The sequence below is a fragment of the Phyllopteryx taeniolatus genome, chromosome 8, assembly GCF_024500385.1.
Source record: "Phyllopteryx taeniolatus isolate TA_2022b chromosome 8, UOR_Ptae_1.2, whole genome shotgun sequence".
Classification (NCBI taxonomy): domain Eukaryota; kingdom Metazoa; phylum Chordata; class Actinopteri; order Syngnathiformes; family Syngnathidae; genus Phyllopteryx; species Phyllopteryx taeniolatus.
In genome coordinates this window covers 20,326,487-20,333,097 of record NC_084509.1, presented here as the reverse complement: position 1 = coordinate 20,333,097, position 6,611 = coordinate 20,326,487, and positions in this window count along the sequence as shown.

Here is a 6,611-nt window from a genome sequence, read left to right as displayed (position 1 = left end):
CAGCCTTCATCATCACCTGCAAGACTCCACTGCCAGAGTACTAACGTTCACCCGTGGTACACGGACTCACAACTTACACGTCAGCTACGCCAGTCCTCGCCATATTTCTGACCTCCATGTTTTTCCTTGTCCTCAGTGCTCCTTCCGTATTCCCCGCCTTGATGACGTCTTCCACCGCCAAGTCATCCACCTGCTCACGGCACCACCTGCCGCACGCTCCTTGTCTCGACGACCCGCCAGTACTCCTTAAGGATCCCCCTTCGAATCTCTTCTCAATAAACCATTCTCCACAAACTTCTTCAGCCTCCGGCTGCTTCTGGGTCCAGTTAAAATGAACACCGTCGTATCGTGACATTGACAACAACAAGGCAAAAGTTGGCCCATATTCACGCAAGAACAAGAGAATCAAATAAAAAATATGATAAACAGTGAAATCTGTAAATCTGTGGCCAGATCCAGCGAGATGAAGAGATAATGCATTGTGCCATAAAATGTAGAACTGTTGCCGTAATAATAATAATAAAATAATAACGGTGGCCGACTGGTTAGAGCGTCAGCCTCACAGTTCTGAGGACCGGGGTTCAATCCCCAGCCCGCCTGTGTGGAGTTTGCGTGTTCTCCCCGTGCCTGCATGGGTTTTCTCCAGGCACTCCGGTTTCCTCCCATATCCCAGAAACATGCATTAATTGGAGACTCTAAATTGCCCGTAGGTGTGAATGTGAGAGCGAATGGTTGTTTGTTTGTATGTGCCCTGCGATTGGCTGGCAACCAGTTCAGGGTGTACCCCGCCTCCTGCCCGATGATAGCTGGGATAGGCTCCAGCACGCCCGCGACCCTAGTCAGGAGAAGCGGTTCAGAAAATGGATGGATGGATGGATAACATTGATCATGTCTTTATGTTACCCGTAGCTCTTTGAATGTGAGTAATATTTAACTCTTGCATTACATGTACTCGTATGTTGCACTTTTTGAAACCCCAATTGTGGGTTGTGTGCAATAGACTGACATCCCGATCAGTTCTGCTATAGGTTAAGTGAAGCAAAAATAAGCGTTACCTGACCTGTTTCTGCTGTAAGCAAAAAGAGTTATTTTTTACCCTGTGTAACTCATTAACACCACAATGAATAGAAACATTGATTTGACACTGTTGTCAATGAGTACGGCAGTCAAGTTTACAGTAGCTTACATTAAACTTACTGGTAACCGTGTTTCCAGTAACTTGAACCGATGAAATGTCTAACAGTGTGCACACTACTGTAGTAGAATGAAACCTGGGACTGTGAAAGATTTGTTGTGATTCTCTATGTTGACTGATTTGGGTATATGGAGAAAGAAATTATATATTCATCAGTCTGCATCACTGGTCTTGTCGAGTGTTTGGTGAATTTACATTGTGTATAAAGTATTTGCACTTTCTTTGTTTACTTCACTTACAGTACTCTAATCACTGATGTAGAATTGCAAAAAGTGTTTCAGGTCATCAACGGCAGTGTGTACATGATCCAAACAAAATGAAGTCATATGAGACGTATGTGATTCATATGATAACAAAATGAGGTTTTAAAAAAAATAAAAATAAATAAGTATGTAGTGTTTTGACAAAATGAGCCCTGTTTTTAAAATCTTGTTTAAGCAATCATATAAAATCAAGAAGGTAGGAGACATAAATATCTTTTTTATAAAAGAAAAGAAAAAAGAATAATTAAAAAAGGAAATACATAAATATCTATATGCAATACTTTGTATTTATAAACTTCTGCTAGTGTTTCTATTTTCAAATTATACCATTGACGATATTCTTGGGAAATCAGAAGAATATAGGATATAGGATAGTAGTACTAACTATTAGTAACTATCTAGCTGAATTGCAGTACAGTAGTCCTGTAGAGTTTTTCCCCCTAGTGAAACAGCGCTCTCTGCTGGATAATGATGCATTGCATTCTTTTTATGTCTGAGACAGTTTTATCCAGCAAGAATCCATCTCATGATGCGGAGATCATGTAAAGCATCAGCTGGTTGTTTAGTTACATGTAGACGTAGTTTACTCTTATAGGTAGAGTAAACTATTATTTTTGGAGCCAAGTGGGACATGATTATTGCTACTTAAGGAAAATAACGCTGACCAAGACGTATGATTTTCCATGATACTATAAACAATGTGGCAAGGTAACCTAGTGGTTAGCACGTCAGCCTCACAGTTCTGAGGTTCTGGGTTTGAATGTCTCCTCGGACCTTTCAATTTACATGCTTTCATTAATGCTAGTCAGCTGACTGTAAAATGTTGACAAGCCAGTTATGAATGCGGAAAGATGGTCAACAACAAATTGATTGTCAAAGATTTTTTCCCTGATTTGGGACAATTTTGATGTGCTGAATCCAAATATCACATTGGTTTTGCTCAATCAGGGCAACGTTTTGAACTATGGCCATATGTATTTGTTTACATATGCAGGTTTTTTTGCTTTAGAAGTTCAAATAAACGAAGATTCATTCCCTAAATTTTTAACAATGACGATGTAAGGTTTAAATTACAGGTCGAGCACTTACTTTCATCAATATGTACGATTCAATTTTACAATAAGCAAAGTTGGTAATTTAATTAATAAACTGTTAACAACTTAGCATATAGACCTGACCTGAATAAGAAAAACTGGTGTAATATTTGAATTCAGCAATGTAAATATGTCCTAAATCCGTTGAAATAACATAGACAACTTACACAAAAAAAAAAACACAAAAAAACTGTAACCCAGTGTAATCTAACAATGAAAAAAAAACATGCATGGTAGGTTAATTGACAACTCTAAATTGCCCGTAGGTGTGAATGTAAGTGCGAATGGTTATTTGTTTCTATGTGCCCTGCGATTGGCTGGCAACCAGTTCAGGGTGTACCACGCCTCCTGCCCGATGATAGCTGGGATAGGCTCCAGCACGCCTGTGGCCCTTGTGAGGAGAAGCAGCTCAGAAAATGGATGGATGGATAATTAACATCATTCTTTTTACTCACAAATCTACACTCTCCCTTGTATGATCCCTGGGGTCGCTCTCCTTAAACGTGCCCTACGATTTTAATGGTTGGTCATAGCGTTACCTGAAAATGTCTGTGCTGTCCTAGTCTTTTAGTCTTTTTAACTCTAAGTTAACGTTTTAACTAAGTTTAGACTTTATACTTTAGAAATTGTTTCTCTGCATTAACCCAAATCAGTCAACATGGAGAACCACAACAGAACCCTGTCCCATTTTTAATGCCGACTATGGTAGTGTGCATAATACTGTAAGCTCAAACATAAAATACTGTTTCCAGCACAGGTTAAAATTAAAGTAAAAAGAAATGGCAATCTGGGGGGGGACTAAAAAGTACAGTACAGAAAATACTAGACATTGTATCTTCTATTTTTGTTGAAGACAGGTGACCTCACCTGTTGTATTTTTACAGTGCGGAAACCTGATTTGTGCGTCTACAATTAACCAATCGTGTTTGGGCACCTGATGGCTGTGTTTAACCAACTGGCTCATAGGCGGGCTAATTTGACAAAGCAACATTTGGGAAAGTCTGTGACTAAACCATCTTACTTGACAAAGTTTATTTAAATGCTGAACCACAGCAAAAGAGTATGGATAGGATTCATAAAACAAACATTTTGAATCTGTGTTTTCTGGAGTAAACCAGCCCACTACTGTGACAAACAATGGACCTTGGACTTTTATATGAAATGTAATGCACATGTACAACCCAATAGATTTTTTTAAACTTTTGTGGATACTGTACTTTGAATACTAATATATAACATTTTCTCTTTGTATCCTAATACTAGTTAAAATTTTAATGAGAATCAATTAGAGAGTCAATTAGCTCATCACTACCACTTTGACTTTAATATGATTTTTTCTCCGACTCCATAAAGACTAAAATCAAAAGTATTACAATTATCCATTATCAAAACCTTACACTCAAGGAGCAAAATATCGCCTCAGAGTTGCACCACAATAAGCCTCACACTTTTTATAAAACAACATCCACAGTGATTTGCAAAACACTAAACACACTTGTATACATTAGACACAGAAGTATATCATGATGTCACTTTCTTGAAATTTCAAATAACAATTTTCAAATAATATTATTAAGACAGCCAGCCCCCCCGCCCCCCCCAAAATAAACCTCAGGGTCCTGGGAAAGTTGTCCTCCTTTTTTGCCCCCTGTTCGACGCCCTTGGTTACACACAGTCAGGACACATCCTTTGGGCACCCCGATGCTGATGGTCCATGTGGATGAGGTGGCCTCCCCCAGCCTCACCTGCTGTGTCCTGTCCGTCAAGAAGCTGTGAATCCACCGGCAGATGGCTGGCGAGACGCTGAGTTGGAGAAGGTCGGAGGAAAGGAGTTCAGGGATGGTGTTGAACACAGACCTGAAGTCCACAAACAGGATCCTCGCGTAGGTCCTTGCGCCTTTCTAGGATGAAGTGCAGTCCCATGCTGACTGTGTCATCCACAGACCTGTTTGCACATTAGGCAAACTGCAGGGGTGCAGCAGGGGTCCTGTGACAATATTATGATAGTTCAGCACGATGCGTTCAAAGGATTTCATGACCACATATGTCAGGGCGGCAGGGCTGTAGTCATTCAGACCCGAGATTGCATGTTTCTTGGGGACCGGGATGATGAAGCGTTTGAAACAGGATGGTACTTCACAAAGTTCCAGAGATCTATTGAAGATCTGTATGAAGACTGGAGCGAGCTGGTCCGTGCAGACTTTGAGGCAGGATGGGGACACAAAGTCTGGGCCCGCCACTTTGTTGATCTTTTGTAGTTTGAAGATGCGTCTCACATTCTGTTCATGAATGGTCAACGCAGAAGTCAGAGGTGCGATAGTGGTCGGTGGCGCGGCTGGGTGATGGCTGATGTGAATACAATTCATTACTACTTTCATGAGTCTCCTTTTATCACAGCAAGGATACATAAAAACAGTGTCCAACCAATGGCGAAATTGTTGAAATATGATTAGAAGTCAAATGGCAAAGATTTTGGCAGTAAAGGCCTTAGTGTGTAAGCCTGTAGCCAAGTGTGTCTGTATCCATGGCGTCTACGGTCACACTCCCAATGCTCCCTTGTCATTGCTTAAGTCTTCAGTTCCGCCACCTAGACTCTAATCTCCAGTGATGCCCTCGAGGTGTCAGTAGTTTTCTCTGCACTTCAGTCCCCGCCCCATTCCTGCTGAGTGCTAAAGGCCACGGCTGTGTTCGGCACCAGAGACGCCTCGTGAAGTGTGTCTGTTCCCTACATCCTTTGCGTTGCACTCATGGGCCAAAATTTTGGCCTCCTGCTTGACATTGGAACGACTCAATATCCTCATTGATGTAACACAAAGCCTCAGTATTGTGGAGACAAATTAACATTTTGGACTCAAAAGAATCAATCTAGGGTGGACGCTGCCTTTTGCCCACAACCAGCTTTGATAGACATGTGGCCCTAAACAGAATAAGCAGTCGAAAATGTATGGATGGATGGTTATCAAGTCCAGGCAGCTTGTGAGTGGTGGTGCGTGTGGTCAGAAAGAATACTCTGTGACAGAATCTCAGCTCTGACTCCTTCTTGTGGAGTTGTCATTTTCTCCATGTGATTTCTCTGGGTACTCCAGCTTCCTCCCACAGTCCCATTGGATGCTAAGTTAGTTGGAGACACTGAATTGCCCATGGGTTTCAATTTGTCAGTGTTAATGATTGTCTGTCTGTATGATTCTGTAAGTGATGGGTGAAAAGTTCACTAAGTACCCTGTTTCTTGCCTGAAGTCAGCTGGAATAGATTCAAGCTCATCCATGACCCTGAAGAGCATAAGTGGTCAAAATGGATACATGATATCAATGTTGGCAAATGTATTGATGTTCAAAGAGCTTAAGAGCAGATGTTCATAGTTCCTCTGCTTGCAGAATATTGAGGAAACAATGAGTATTATCAAATCTTACTGGAGACAACAGCTTGTCAGGGAATCTGTGGGGCTTGCTTAGGTAAAATGTTCACATTTTGTTGTTACACTACCATATTTACATTATTTATTTAGACGTTTTCCTACAAAAACATAAAATCTCCAAGTAAAAATTCTTGAAAGAACAGCAGTTTTAACAGTATTCAGCCAGACATAGTCTATCAGTTATTCTCACTTAAAGCAGAAATAGTGCTCTTTTGTTTCACAAATTTGTCACCCTTTAGTCCCATAAATCAGTATAGAAGCTCTTTGTTTCCAGTGACATGATTCCTCTTAAAGTTTCCTCATAGCAACGTTGTGTAGCTATGGTTGCCTTTTTATAAGACAGAACTAATTGATGTATCTGTTTGTAGCAAAACAAACAGTTACATTTATTTTAGAAGCAAGGCTTCCAAGTCGCAGAAGAGCTCTTTGTTAGTGTATTTATATTCCCTATTTGGTAATACTACTACTACTACTACTACTACTACTACTACTACTATAATAATAATAATAATAATAATAATATAATAATAATAATAATAATAATAATAATAATAATAATAATAGTGTTGTGCGATTGGTGAACTAAGACCAGTTGTGCTACCTCTAATACAGCTAATCCTACTGGAAGGTTATAATTGCCACC